The sequence below is a fragment of a genome, unplaced genomic scaffold (genome assembly GCF_019419815.1).
Source record: "Pyrus x bretschneideri cultivar Hongxiangsu unplaced genomic scaffold, Pyrus_bretschneideri_v1 Contig24, whole genome shotgun sequence".
NCBI lineage: Eukaryota > Viridiplantae > Streptophyta > Magnoliopsida > Rosales > Rosaceae > Pyrus > Pyrus x bretschneideri.
In genome coordinates this window covers 975,700-991,715 of record NW_025999546.1, presented here as the reverse complement: position 1 = coordinate 991,715, position 16,016 = coordinate 975,700, and the positions used below count along the sequence as shown (strand labels likewise).

The 16,016-nt window shown below is 36.1% G+C and overlaps 1 long non-coding RNA gene and 1 pseudogene across 4 annotated transcripts; both read left to right on the top strand.

The window, feature by feature from the left end:
* Positions 1 to 3,556: 3,556 nt before the first annotated feature.
* Positions 3,557 to 9,865, top strand: LOC103951715 (annotated as a pseudogene).
* Positions 9,866 to 12,403: 2,538 nt separating this feature from the next.
* Positions 12,404 to 16,016, top strand: LOC125478393. 4 transcript variants are annotated; one of them, XR_007259220.1, is made up of 5 exons: positions 12,404 to 13,180; positions 14,142 to 14,227; positions 14,982 to 15,084; positions 15,191 to 15,286; positions 15,448 to 16,016. It is a non-coding gene; the product is annotated as an uncharacterized LOC125478393 (long non-coding RNA). The 4 variants fall into 4 exon arrangements; XR_007259219.1 differs by having other exon boundaries at positions 13,902 to 14,227; XR_007259218.1 differs by having other exon boundaries at positions 13,676 to 14,227.

The following is a 16,016-nucleotide window of genomic DNA, read 5'->3' as shown; positions in this document are numbered from 1 at the left end:
TGATGTGATGGTGGTGCAGCGGATAAATCATGGTTTTGATAGGGAAAGTGATCCTCCAAAAACACAACGTCTCGTGAGACAAAGACCTTCTTAAGTGTGAGATCAAAGAGTTTATAACCCTTTTGACCATAAGGGTATCCAAGGAAAAGACAACGACTGGCACGGGGATCAAATTTGGAAGGACGTTGTGCATGAGTGGATGCAAAACATAGACAACCAAAGACGCGTAAGTGGGAATAGTTGGGTTCTTTCTGGAACAATTTCTCATACGGTGTTTTCCCTTGGAGAAGGGGTGTCGGTGTCCTATTGATGAGGTAGGCAGAAACTAGAATGGTGTCCCCCCAGAAGCTTTTGGGAAGAGAGGCTTGAAAAAGTAATGCTCTAGCCATATTAAGTAGTGTCGATGTTTACGCTCAGCGACACCATTCTGCTGAGGCGTATTAACACAACTAGATTGATGTAGGATTCCTTTGAGGGCATAAAAACGTTCAAGTTTAAACTCAGGACCATTATCACTTCGCACTATTTTGACCTTAGCATTGAATTGAGTTTCTACCATGTGAATAAATTGGACTAAGAGTTCGCATGTAACTGATTTTTGTTTCATCAAATAAACCCATGTGCTCCTAGTATGGTCATCGACAATAGTGAGAAAGTATTTGGCACCGGAAAGAGACGCAACTTGATAACCACCCCAAATGTCAATATGTATTAACTCAAAACATGATTTACTAGAAATGGTGCTCAAGGGAAAAGACAATCTTGTTTGTTTGGCTAATGGACAAATCAAACAATTATTGGAAGCACAAGATTTATGATCAACAATGGGAAATAATGAAGAAACTTTTGAAGAAGGATGTCCAAGACGTTGGTGCCATAGACTAGGAGAAGTAACTTGGACGTGATTGCATGTTCCTTTCTGAGGAGGGTCAAGGTAGTAAAGCCCCTTCCGTTCAATTCCCGTCCCAATCATCTTCCCCGAGCGTAGGTCCTGTATGACACAAAAATGGTTTAGAAAAATGGTGATATAGAGTGAATCATAGGCTAACTTGCTGATAGAGATCAAATTCAATCTAAAAGGTGGTACGCATAAGACATGGTCAAGAATGAGATTGGGTGAAAAGATTATCTGTCCAACATGAGTAACCTTAGCAAATGAGTCATTGGGTAATTCAACAGTGTGGTTCTCAACTAGTTGTGAATTCATGAGAAGATCAGGACTACAAACAATGTAGTCCGTAGCCCCACTATCCAGGATCCATATATTTTTCTTTCCATGATATGTAAAAGAGAAAGCTTTACCTGAAAGGTCTTCAACATTTGAGGAATTACCAACTTGATTAACGGAGGAAGGCTTGTTTTTGTTCAACATTTGGAGAATTTGTTTGCAATCTTCCTGAGAAAAAGGGAAGCTAGGCATCACCTCCCTTTTGTCATGCAATATGACCTGATTCCCTTTGGAAGACAGGGAATATCCTGATTCATTTTCAACAGCAGCTTTTCTCTTTCGACAGTAGTCAAAGGTGTGACCTTTCCAGCCACAAAAGGTGCACTTAAGGTGTGCACGGCAGTTCTTCGTGGTGTGGTTTGCCTTATTGCATTTACCACAGCGTTGCCCACCATCGTTATACTCGGTTTCGCGTCCAGCACCCTTCACAGCGAACACCGCTGTTTCTGGTTGAACAATACTCTTACCACTCGATACTCCAGCCTGTTTCTCATGTCGGAGGACAAGTGCATATGCTTTGTTTACAGTGGGAAATGGTTCCAGCAACAAAGTGTTACCACGAACCGTAGCATACGATTCATTTAGGCCCATCAGAAACTTCATAGTTTTCTGAGTTTCAACATATGACATTATCTCTTTCCTGGTCTCACAACGGCATGTGGGGATTGAACACAAGGCATCACGTTCATCCCAAAGGCTCTTAAGTTTGGTGAAATAAGAGCTTACCGTCATGTCACTTTGTACACAATCATGGATTTCGTTTTCGATGTGAAATAGTTGTACGATGTTCACATGAGAAAACCTCTCCTGCAAGTCTAGCCACATCTGTCGTGCGTCCTTGCAATGTATAACACTTCCTGAGATTTCCTTTGACATGGAACCAAGCAGCCACGTTTTTACCAGGTTGTTGCATCTGTTCCATTGTTGCAGTTCTTCAATCTGTTCATCACCTGGCTTCTCGATCGTCCCATCAACCAGCCCCAGTTTGTTCTTGACCATCAAGGCCATGGTCATGGATTGAACCCATGTGCCATAGTTATCTTCCACAAGCGGCTGTGGCACAAGTATTGCGCCTGGTTGGTCCGAATGATGGAGGTAGAGTTGATGATTAGGGTTTTCCCATTTTTGATACAAAGTCATGCCAGATGAGGTTGACTTTTCTGGTTTGTCACCCATGGCTATTGCTGCTAGGGTTTGTGTTTCGTGTTTTGTGTGTGTCCCAGTTCGATCACTCTGGTACCATCTAAAGAAATCTGATATGGTGTAATATTCTTTCACATAACTTCACAAAGCAAGATTACATTCTTATACACATTGTGTACGACAAGATCCTACTCTATTGCCCATAATTAAGGCAGATTGAGGACTAAATAAGGAAGTAAATCACTAAAGAAAAATTTACAATGTTTGACCTAATCAATCCAAGATATCCTCTTTAACACCATTACTAACCCTATTAGAGCTATTAAAAGAGCCCTTAGAACCTAAACTGAACTCACTCCCAGCAACAAACTCAAAACTGTCCCGGTTTTTTTTCTCTTTATACCCACACGAATTTTCACCCCCCGCTTTCACAAATCCCCAAACGGGGTTTGCATTGGGCATAAAAAACATTGCTTTCATGACAAGATTGAGCAACAGGGTTACCCACAAAATACCCAGAATTCCAATTCTCACCCTCTCTTTTCTCACCATGCCCACATGGGTGTTCACACCCGCCGTCGAAATTCGACGAAACGGGAAATATTGTAGGCATATAAGACTCAGAAGTACCTAGTACCTACATTTGAGCTATTAATTATCACCGTTTGGTTGGAATGACGATATTGACCTTGTGTTTTGTTTTGATTTACGGGATTTTGTGGAGTGGTGATCTTATGATTCTTATCTGTTGGGGCTTGGAGGCCATTTGACCGAAGAATTTTTCCCATATGTTTTTTAAGCCTTTTTTTTTTTCTAAATTGTTTATTTGTATAAATAAAAGACACATCTTTAACATATTAAATAAAAGAGTTTATATTATAGAAAAATGATTTACAGAACAACTATTCATCAGCTAAATATTAAAAGAATAGTAAAACTCAAAAGTGGAACATTGAGCAAGAAGAACATAAAGAGAGATAAGACTCGTATAGAAAAAGAATGGGTTGAATTTAAATTGTTAATAATAAAATATTTAAATTTGTTAAAATAAACAATGTTATTGGAGATTAAAAAAAATTAAATTGAATAGCTAAATAGTGAAACAAGTAATATTTAAATTTGTTAAAATAAACAATGTTATTGGAGATTAAAAAAAATTAAATTGAATAGCTAAATAGTGAAACAAGTAAGGGAGAGGGAGAGGGAGAGGGAGAGGGAGAGAGGAATTTGTGGAAGCATATAATGCAGAGGCGATAATCAACAGAATCGAACAAAAATCTTGAAAGATCGAGAGCTTACTCAAACTGTGTCACTCCAAATCCTTTCCCCTTTGTACATTCAATTTTCTGTAAAACCCCTTAATGATTTGGTAATTCCCCAAAAACCTTAACTGTTTGATCCGTTTTTCATATAGGTACAAGACAGTTGAAGCTCTAAAAACTGCTCTTGAAGGCTCGCCTCTCAACACCAAAGACGAGCGCTGCAAGGTTTGTCTTTTCTCTTTTGCTAATCTTCTGTTTGGTTGCCGAGAAAATCAATCGATGGAATAGAAAGTTGAATTGCAAGTTTAGAACTTTATTCTTCTTTTCTTATTGTTTTTCCAGTGGTTTTCTTGGGTACCAATCGGAATTGTTCCCGTGTTTAATTATAATCTTAAGTGTCCTGTTTGGTGTGGAATGAAAAGAAAGTGATGAGATTTTTTTTATTTTTTGAGTTTTGCAGTCTGCAAATTGGATAATCGTGGATAGAGCTATCATGGCTATTAAAGATGTGGATGCAATGTTTTCTTCTTTGGATCCCGAGTGCTATGACATTCTCATGAAGTAAGTAGTTATACCTTATGAATGCTATCCGATTTTGGTTTGGAGTATTTTACGTAATCTATTGAATTGAAATTTGAAATCTATGTAGATAATGAACTTTGTTTTGCTAGAAGGTGGTTTTGTATAGATTTGTTGTCTGTATATAACACAAATCTCGTTAGCGGTTGGTAATAGTTGCATGATTCAATGTGCTTAAAACTGTTGGAAGTTCTTTAACCAAATATAGAATACACATGAGTATACTAGAGTATTTTCAGTTAAACCCGTTGAAGATTTTCCCAAACGGAGAACCAAAGTATCTTGAGTTATAAAAATGAACTTGAATTTGACTGCTTACGTAGGTTTGGCTCTTTCTTTGCCTGCATTATGTATCTTTATCCTTTTAGATGTTGTTGATTATAGGCAAGTTACCTAGACTTGTGCTTTGTTAGGGTACAAACTACAAATAAACAGTGGCCTTCACTATCCATTTCAGGCCTTAGAGAGATTTGTTTGAATCAAATATGGCTGTTGAGGATCTTATATTCCACAGTTATTGGATTTAATGTTTTGAATTGTCATCCCTAGTTTAAACCCCTAAAACCCAAACCCTGCAGCTTCTTCTGAGGCTTGTTTGTGCCTCTCTCAAGGGTCTCACTCTATATATATGTATGTATATTTAATTTGTTTCGCTTGAAAGAAAATAAGAAAAAATCATCAATTTTAGAATTTGGGATTCATAAATTGGTTTGGATATTTGAAATGAAGTTGTATGTACCATCAAAGCTTAAATCCTTGTGGAATTAAATTCTATAAATTTGTGGGTATTTGAATTTGTAGGGGCTCAGACGTCACAATGGAGAGGAAGGCTCGTGAAAGTAACTGTGAGTTTCAGGACGATGGTGATTCGACAGTGATGAGCTGAATGTTAGTTTGATTTGTAAATTCTGTTATTGGGTTTTGGTAATCATTCAGTTTTGTTTTGGTTATTTTATTGTTAATTGATGATTTGGGATGTAGATGAAGCAGGAAGAGGATGAATTTGATGATGAGCACGACGCGGAGGAGGAGGAAGAAGAATCAGAAAATGAGGAAGAAGATGGAGGAGAAGTTGGGGAAGAGGAAAATGGTGATGGGCAAAACGATAGTAAAGATGCCGAGATGGAAGAACTAGAGAAAGAATGCATGAATCTTCGTCGTCAAGATCAGTAAGAGACTTCCGTTCACAATCCTTTTATTTTTAATTATAAACTTGTGATGCTTAATTAGAATGAAGACATAGAGCTAAATGATGTGAATATAAGAGATAATATGCATAGCAGTTGGAGGTTGGTTGTTATTAGGTTACAGAAGTCATTGAATAATGTAAATAGTCCACGAGTGTAGCCATAGAAATTGAATACTAGTGCCATTTCCATCTTAGCTCAAGGCTAATTTTTAGTATCTATTTAATTTAGTTACTACGAAAACACAAAATGGAGCTATATAGGCTGACATATGAAGTTAATTTTGTTCTTCGTTTATTCCCTGTTCCCATGCAGAGATATTTTAAAGAATCTAAAGGGTCATAAGGACGAAGATCTTCTTAAAGGTCAAGCAGTGAAGAACCAAAAGGTGTGTTGTTCAAAATAATAGCTCTTGTAATATCCATGAAATAGGTTTTGTTTGTGAACATGAAATTATTGCTCCTTGTTTAAAGCTTCTTTTTATGCCAATCCTTAAAGTTGAAAAAAAAAAAAAAATTATATAGTGAGTTATTGTCTGATCGATGTTTATTCTTACCCATTTTCTATGCCTTTTGTTTTTCATTTTTCTGAAGGCTCTCTGGGACAAAGCTCTTGAGTTCAGATTCTTGCTTCAGAAAGCATTCTCAAGTTCACATAGATTACAGAAGGTCGCTTTTGCTTTTCCCTTTTTTTTTAAAGATTTTTTTACATGTTAAGATATTACGTTCTTACCTGAGAGGTTGATGCAGGAGCCAGTTAGGTCTTTATTTTGCGATTCACATGAGGGTGTAAATGCAGCATATTCTAATCTAGTTGACTCATCAAGAGAACTTTGGACTCACTAGTGGAACTACAAGAAGTATGGCTGTCAAAAGTTTTTTTTGTCTACCTGGTACTACTTGGTTTGCGGTTTAGCTTCATACCTTGTTGTAATATGATAAGTGCTTTATACATTATTATGATTTGTTAATATTGCCATTTGTATATGCTAACATTTATCACATCGGGCTATTTTTTCTTGTTGCAGCTTTACTTGAGAAGAACCCATCCATTGTTCAAGCAATACATAGTATGTACAAAGTACATTTATCAAACTATTATATTTATTTTGTAATGCAATTTGGCTTTCCGTTTTTGTGCATAATCTATCATTTTCGGCATGATAAGAATTGCCAATGTGTGAAAGGTTTGCAGCTATGCTTGGTGATTTACATTTTGTGTTTGAAGTTTTTAATAACCGTTTGCATTCTCATAAAGTGTGTTTGGTTTATAACTATACTATTAGTTAACAAAGAGTTCAATTTTGTCAAATCAAACTTTTAAGGAAATGATTAAGTTTTCATATGATTGTGAGGGTTCCCCAAATTTCAGAAGTTCCACTACAACGGTAGCTATAATTAGTCAGATTATGCTGGTACTAAGTTATCATTAAGAGTGTAAGAGTGTTAATCGAGAGGAATGGATTGAGCTCAGCCTTGCTCAAGCTTATCCCAAAACCCAAAGCATCGAGCTTGAGCTTGGACCGGCTCAATTGTTAATGTAAATCTTTGAAAATCAGCTTTGGTTCTGCTGAATTGTAGTGAAGTTTGTGCTTTGTTCTGATTGAGGACAAGCCAGTCCCAATAGGTGATGGTTTGCGCGTAATAGGTGGGAAGTTCAAAGTAGTCCAATTGGTCAGAAATACAATTGTTTTCGACAAACATTAGACACCTTGGGATTTTGATTACAGAAACATCAATTAAATCACACTCTAGAGGTAGGTTTGTTGCAGTTGTCAAACGCATAATGTTGACATGGAAGGTAAATCAGTTGGGCCTTGTTTTGTTGATCTGAGGATAGCCAAGATGAAGCCAGATTTCAAATTGCCCTAGGATGTCGGCACAAATCTTTCCTGCTTCATCTCATATAAACCTTAGCCTGATTTAACCAAAAAATTGGCTTTTGGGCTACCATGGTCTAATTGACTGTCCTACTTTGTACTGTTTGCATATGTTCATGAACTTCATACTGCATATGTTCATGAACTTCTCCGAATACATATCTTGTTCTGTAGGTAAATCTGGACGATCTAGATGTCACAGTCATCTAAGAACATTGATGGTGATGAGGATTGGTCACGGCTTTCTGAGTTGCTGTCCAGGTACTGAAATCATAATTAGATATTCTGAGAAGAAGAATCATATTCTACTATCTACATATGCTCTTATTCTACTATCTATAAAACTGAATTTTTTTTTTTCCTTCTTCATGCCATACTTCGCTAATCCATTTGGAGCAGCAAAAAGAACTTCGGAGTTTTGTTGTTTTATTGTTAAAATTCTCGTAAATGGTGGATTCAAGTACCTTACAATTATTGCTGTATTTCAATACCTTGGTGTCTAACTTTTTTTATATTTTAATTCATGGTTCTTATCAGTTAATAAATAAGGGTATTATGTTATTAAGTTTGTCAACTATTCAATATGAAATATACCAGAAGATAGTTTTCTGAAATTTAAATTCCATTAGGCACTAAGTTAAATTAGTTTGCTATCTAAAGGGGCTGGCAAAGAACCATGAAATGCATTTGTAAATTATGCTTGTAAAAAATCTATGTTGATTGTTGTCATATGTTACGTTTAAGTATACCCTTGGGCAGTTCTGCTATGAATTCTTTCATGCTCCGACAACTTCTCTTGCATGAATTTTAGAATTTGTTGTACCATGTTCAACTTTTCATTATTGTTTACATTTCCATGTTGGTTACTTGGTCTAACTCAGACCTGTCACGTTGTATCTTGTAGAATAGCTACTTTCAGAAACAAATCGATAAACAAGTGGCAGAGGAAGACACAGGTGACCGCAGGTGCTGCTGCTGTTAAAAGCAAACTGCATGCTTTTAATCAGGTCGGGCTCTATAATTGAACTTGTAACCATGCCTTTCCCTATGAAAGACTTGTGCCATGCTTTGCCAGATATTCACCAGGAATACATTTTTCCTTCTCCAATTGCAGAATATTAGTGAACAAGGTGCTTCATATATGAGAGATCCAAGCAGAATGGTTAGGCAGATGCAGATGAGGAAATTAGCAGTTGCTGTATTTGGTACTGTAAGATTTTAACTCTCATGTGCATGCTCATTTGTGCTTCATAATTTTAACATCATAACAAGATTTAAGTTTTGTACATTTAGTAACTTAAACATGAGTTGTGGATGTGCAGGTTCCTGAGGGGTACAACACTGCAAAGGGAGAGGTACTGATTACATATAATTGTGGTTAACTATAATCCTTTACTAAGCCGAGGACCCATTTGTAAATTCATTTGAATCGAATGTCCATGGAATTTACATTTTCTCCATGTGCTATTTTAAGTTTTTAACTCCCAAATGAGGTACAAATTAATTGTTTGGGATGGATGCGGTCTATAATTAGTTTGATACTACGCTTGAACAAATTTGGGTTGTTTGTGGTGTTTGGTACTTTGCTTCGTTTTTCTATTTGGATGGCCCAATGCGACTTGATGAATTTGTTCCTTTTATTGGTACAATGCAACCTGTGTGTGAGGACTGTGACGGTTTCAATACTCTTCGTGCGCCATTACCTTTAACTGTATCTTTATGTTTAAAATTTTGATTCGTTTGCCGCTTTGATGTGCAGCCTGTAAGGTCTGCTTTAATTTTCTCTTTGATGTGTTATAAAAGTTATATTTCTATTTGCACGAGTTTAAGTATTTTTATTCCTTCACTATGATAGGAGACACAATCTGATACTGGTGCACAAGCTGATGGTGACCCCGAACTTTTGGATGACTCAAGAGTTTTACCTGCAATTTCTAAAAGAACGTTTTGAGACAATTGACCCAGCAACTTCTGGTAAAACTATTGGGCATCTCATACTTCATATATGAATGATTGCATTTGAATTTGATATATGGGTTGCCCAATCTATAAGATTTCTTGTAGTTCAAAACACATGTAATCAGATTGCATATAAAAACTGTGGCTTTTGGAAATTGTTAAGGATTGTATCGTCCTAAGTGATGTCTGGTATCGTCGTTAATTTGCTGCTTTGGATATGTGGAGTTGTGAACATGATTTTCAAACAATTTGGACTCGTCTAACCAACTTTAAGTAACCAAGTCTGAGTCATGAGGAGAGTTTCATTCAAACAATCTGTATCTGCAGCCATTGAAGTCAATGGCACTGTATTGTCTCAGCTTATAGTGGGCTTGGAACACAATTGATCCCGAACTTCTATTGTTTTTGTGAAACTGCAAGATAAGTTATCAATAGATTCTTCGGTTCCTTATGTGAAACTGCTGTGATTTTGATATATTAGTTAATCTAATATCTGTTGTACTGATATTTATGTAATTTACACAATTTTTCAATGGGAGCCCAGTCTTTCAGAAGCATGATTTTGTTGTAAATGACAATTACTATTTGTAAATTTGACATTTATAAGCAGATAGGATGTTTTTGCTTTCCCCGGTGCCAAAATATTTTCCCCGGTGTCAATGTCCTTCCCTTGTATGTTTAGAATCATATATATATTTTTTTCAATTAGTTACTGCTAGTGTACAACCATCTGTTTTTGTTCTCTGGTACGGGATTGTATGCAATCAGCGTTGGGGAAGAAAAATTCTTAAATATCGTTAATGTTGGATGTATTTTATGCTATATTTATGCGGTATTTGATAATGTTGAACACATCTGAACTTCGATATTTTGAAGGCAGAAAACATCTTGAAAGCAAGGAGGGAATCCAAGGATGTCTGTATCAAGTAAAATTACAAACTCATGGATGGCTTGTGGACTACTGCAGACCGTTGCTCGTGTTACTCACTTTGATTATCATTGGAGGTTTATCGTGGTCGTTGTCTTCATCATCATCTTTATAATTAGAATTCTCCTCGTTTGCATAGGTAGCAACGATGTTGAAGCCTCGGATTTTGTGACTAGAAGGGAGTAAAGGGACAATAAAGGATATGGAGGACTTGGTGCTTTTATAGCTGAACCGGCCTGGAACCTCGTTCCCAACAAAAAATATGTCGTTCAAAAAGGCCTCTAGTTGGAGCCCCACAAGCGATTCAAGCTTCTTACAATTACGAAAAGAGAGTTTAATACAATTACAAACCTTTGATGAAACCTGACAGACTGCAAATTGGATTCTCATCTAACTTTAATCTTCGCAACTGAGGATGGACTACTTAAATCCCTACAAAAGGCATCATCAGAAATATTGCACCTATTGAGATTCAACTTAACTAAAGAGCATGGAAAAGAACTCAAGATAGTTGAACTTCTTTTTGGCCATAATTCACTTAATGGAATTCCATTTGTTTCAAGAACTTTCAGAGACTCCATCTTCTTCATCATCTTCATTGGAAACTCGTCAAGGTTTATGGATTCAAACTGTAGACGAATGCCATGACAATCTGGAAAACCAAATGATCGATATCTTATTTAGCGGACTAAGTTTTAGCTAAGTTGACTAGAGCAGTGTACTCCTCTTGCGGCACCCAAGTTCGAAATGGCTAGAGCGGCCTACTTTCCCAGTTGCATCTTAAGTTCAAAACCCCCTCATTATCCATTCTAAAGTTGAGGAGTAATCTGATTGTAGTAGACCTGGCATTCGTGTTGTGTTTCTCGTGTTCGTGTCATACCTGATAGCTTAATGGATAGTGTCGTGTAATACTCGTTAAAGTAGATGGGTAATATGACCCGACCCGAAATCAACCCGTTAATATTATCAGGTAATATAACCCGACCCGTTACCCGTTAAGAAAAATATATTTTAAATCAATAAAAATGAAAAACATAATTTGACCCAAAAAAATGTAAAACATAATACTAAATTAGTATATACATACTAAATTTCGGAGTTGACCCCTTTATGAAAGTTGTAAAGCTTTTCATTACGAGTGATTACATTTTTCACACTTCTACAATAATTATTATTAATTTGCACTCAAACAAAAAACATTGTTCATGAGATTTGGAGGGTTCTAAAAATCTAAACGATCATGTAACCATCGTCTAAGCGTTGAGGATGCAATTATGAACATTTATTATGCTTTCACATCTTTCAAACTTATACATTAATGATTATGAATTTTGTTTATTTTGAACTCCCTTAAAAATACTATTCATGAAAGTTTGTATGGTTTTAAAAATTCAAACAATATATATCCATCCTCAAAGTGTACATGATGCGACTACGAGCGTTTGCATATTTTTTCATATTTTTCGCACATGTAAATTAATTATTATAATTTTTTTAATGTGTTTGGTATTTTTAAATTACTTGATATTTTTATTTTTAATGTGTTTATGATTTTTAATCTCAATATTTGCCTATAATATACTATAAAAATAAATAAATAAATAAAACTTAAAATTTAAAATTTATATAGAATAATAATTAATAAACTATATATACATATTCCTTATATCTATTGCACTTTATAGTAAGTTTTTTTTTAGTAGTTTAGAAAATTAAAATCATCAAAATAACTTTTTTTTTATCATGTCGAAACAGATTACCTGCGTATCACTCTTGTGTAAACTTGTTAAGAACTTGTTATTAATAGGTTATTATCGTGTGACTCGATAATGATCCGATTAGTTATCGTATTGACCCAAAACCCGTTATTTTTGTGTCGTTTACGTGTTGTGTAAGAAATTGCCAGATCTAGACTGCAGCTTAGCTACAGTTAAATTGTTGCCCCTTGATTTTGCTTTATTTACACAATGCTGCCACCAAATCTGTGTTGGGCTGGGGTTTGCGCTCCCTCTTTCTCTTCATGAGCCTTCTGTTGATTTTCGGTAAGAAGCCCGGCCCTCAGTCAGGCTCTCAACGATTTAATTACAGTTCTGCCCACCGAAGATTACAATCCGATGGTGGGCATGACGTATTGGGAAGGGCAATTTTGTCCTCTCGGTTTTGAGCGAATTAGGGGGTAGCTGGTATGTTTGCATTTGTTGTCATTCAATGAGGGTTTAGGGGATGGAGGCTGAGAGAGAGAGAGAGAGAGATAGAGAGATGGAAAGAGAGCGAGGGGGAGGGGTAGGGGTCTCAGTGATGTTGCTGCAGATGGATTTCACAAGTGGGAGAGTGGGGATGGTCCGAGAAAACCATATGGGTCGTCAGGATTTCAGGGAGAGGGATAGGGGTCATGAACAGGCAACTGAGGGTGGTGTGTGCCGGATCTTGCGCTGCATGCCCGGATTTCCAAAGATAAGTTCCTTTTTTTAATTGGATTCTTTACTGTTAGCTTAGATTTTTGAATTTTTAATACGTTAGGTCAGGTTTTGGGGGATTCATCTCTCTGTTTACTCCCTTATTTGTTTCATTTTCTCTCATTTTGGGGATTCATCCCTTTTTTTTTGTGGGTTTTCAGTTTGTTAATTTGTTTAATTGTTGTTAATTTTACAGTTTAATTGTTTCCCCTAATCTGGATTGTTAAGTTTTGGATCTTTTTTTTTTTTCCCAAAATCCACATGAACTGAGCTTTGGTGCTAAAGGAGACATGGATTTTATTTTGTGCTGGAGTTTATAATGTATTTAGATTGGGAACACAATCTTTGTTGAATTCTAAGTTTGTTGTTTTAGTATAACAATTGCCTATATGTTTCGGATGAGGTATTTTTCTTACCTTTTCTTTCTTTCTTTACCGATACCGAAGTCCCTCTTTCGTGGAGGAACTTCGCTTCACTCTCCTTGAAGAAACCAAGTTTGTGGTTACGTATATGATAACCTAGAAGCATCAGCTTCTGAGGGTGTCATTCATTGCATGTGGTAAGTACTACGCATTTTACGGACCTATGCTTTCTGTGCCAATCTTTTATTGTTGTTGTTGTTGGTGTAAGTATTTACGTTAAGTACTAGCAAACATAGTGTTATTGCAAATTGTTCCATTCGATAGAAATATAGACATCCAGGATGGAAGGGTCACATATTTGGACCTTATTCTTGGAAGATGATTGCATTATTAAATAAACTGCTTATAATTTGGGTTGGACCTTAGAAGATATGGCTACAAGAGGAATTAACTAAGTGGATTGCTATTGAGTTGACAATGCACGAATGAGATTTCTTCCTTTCTGAATGGCTTGTGTAGTCTGCAAGGAGGGGAAAAAGAAGGGGAGAAATTCCTTCTCTTCCATTATTTGGTTGGTCAAGGAAGAAAATACTCATTTTTATCTCCTCAGTCCCGCCTAAATTAACTGGAGTCTGAAATGTTCTTTTTAGAAATAGTTGGAAGTTTTTCTTATTTAGAATTTTAATGATTAGGTTATTGAAAACAAGCCAGTCCAAATATGTGATGGTTTACGCGTATTAGGTGGGAAGTTCAAAGTAGATCAACAAAAATTAGACAATTTGTGATTATGATTACAACTTTCAAGGAAACATCAATTAAATAACCACTCTAGAGGTAGGTAATTGTTGTTGTTGTCAAAAGCATAATGTTGGCGTAGAAGGTAAATGAGTTGCGTCGTGTTTTCTGATCTGAGGATAGCCAAGATGAAGCCGGATTTCAAATCTGCCAAGGATGTCAACACAAATCTTTCCCGCTTGATCTCATATAAGCCTTAGCCTGATTAAGCAAAAAAAAAAAAAAGGCTTTTGGGCTACCATGGTCTAATTGGCTGTCCTAGTGTGTGCTGTTTGTGTTTTCATTAATTTCATACTGCATATGTTCATGTATTGCTTCTCCTAATACATATCCTGTTCTGTGGGTGAATCTGGACAATCTAAGAAGTCACAGTCATCTAAGACCATTGATGGTGATGGTGATGGTGATGGTGATGAGGATTGGTCACGGATTTCTTAGTTGCTGTCGAGGTACTCAGATCATAATTTGGATATTCTGAAAGGAAGAATCATATTCTACTATCTAGATATGCTCTCGTTATATTGAAGCCTATCTATAAAACTGAAATATTGTTTAACATTATTGTTCATGCCATACTTCGCCGATCCTTTTGGAGTAGCAAGAACTTTGGAATTTTGTTGTTTTATTGTTTAAACTTCTTGTTGGAAGAAGTGACATAGGACCGAGCGCAATGGCGTTCTAGGATTCATATAGCCGACCCCACTTAGTGGGAAAAGGCTTTGTTGTTGTTGTATTGTTTAAAATTCTTGTAAATGGTGGATTCAAGTACCTTACTATTATTGCTGTATTTCAATACCTTAGCGTTTAACTTTTGTTATATTTCAATACTTAGTTCTTATCAGTTAATACATCAGGCTATTATGTTATTAAGTTTGTCTCAACTGTTCAATATGAAATATACTAGACGATAGCTTTCTGACATTTAAATTCCATTAGGTACTAAATTAAATTAGTTTGTTTTCTAAAGGGGCCGGCAGAGAACCATGAAATTCATTTGTACATTATACTTGTAAAAATCTATGTTGCCGTATGTTTACCTTAAGTATACTCTCGGGTAGTTCTGTGTAAATTCTTTCATGCTCCGATAACTTCTCTTGCATGAATTTTAGGAATTTATTCTACTATGTTCAACTTTTCATTAGTATGTGCTTTTCCATGCGGGTTACTTGGTCTAACTAAGGGCTGTCACGTTGTATCTTGTAGAATAGCTACTTTCAGAAACAAATTGATAGACAAATGGCAGAGGAAGACGGAAGTGACCACAGGTGCTGCTGATATTAAAAGCAAGCCGCATGCTTTTAATCAGGTCTGGTTCTATAATTGAACTTGTAAACATGCATTTCCCTATGACTAACTTGTGCCATGCTTTGCCAGATATCACTAGGAATTCATTTTTCTTTTTCCAATTGCAGAGTATTAGTAAACAAGTTGCTTCTTATATAAAAGACCCAACCAGAATGGTTGGGCAGATGCAGATGTGGAAATTAGCAGTTGCTGTATTTGGCTCTGTAAGACATTAACTCTTATATCTAAATTTAAAAAATGAAAATTTCAGAGTTCCCAAGGTCTCATGCGCATGCTCAGATACATTTGTGCTTCATATTTTTAACATCATAACAAGATTGGTTTTTAACATTTAGAAATTTAAACACAAGTTATTGATGTGCAGGTTCCTGTGGGGGAGAACACTGCAAAGGGAAAGGTACTGATTGCATATAATTGTGGTTAACTATAATTCTATACTAATCTGAGGACCCATTTATAAATTCATTGGAATTAAATGTCCCATGGAATTTACAATTTTCCCATGTGCTATTTTAACTCCCAAATGAGGTACAAATTCATTGTTTGGGATGCATGCTGTTTATAATTAATTTGATATGGCGTTTGAGCAAATTTTGGGTTGTTTGTGGTGTTTGCTTCAATTTTCTTTTTGGATGGCCCCGATGTGACTTGACGAATTTGTGCCTTTTATTGCTATAAGAATAAATCATGCAACCAGTGTGCGAGGGCTGTGTGTGTTTCAGTACTCTTCATGCGCCATTAACTTTAATGATTTTCAAACAATTTGGACTTGTCTGTATCTGCGTCATGAGGGAAGTTTCATTCAAACAATCTGTATCTGAGTCTATTGAAGTCAATGACACTGCATTGTCTCAGCAGCTTGTAGTGGGCTTGGAACCTCATCAATCCTGAACTTCTATTGTTTTTTTATTCTAATTTTGCACTATTTGATTA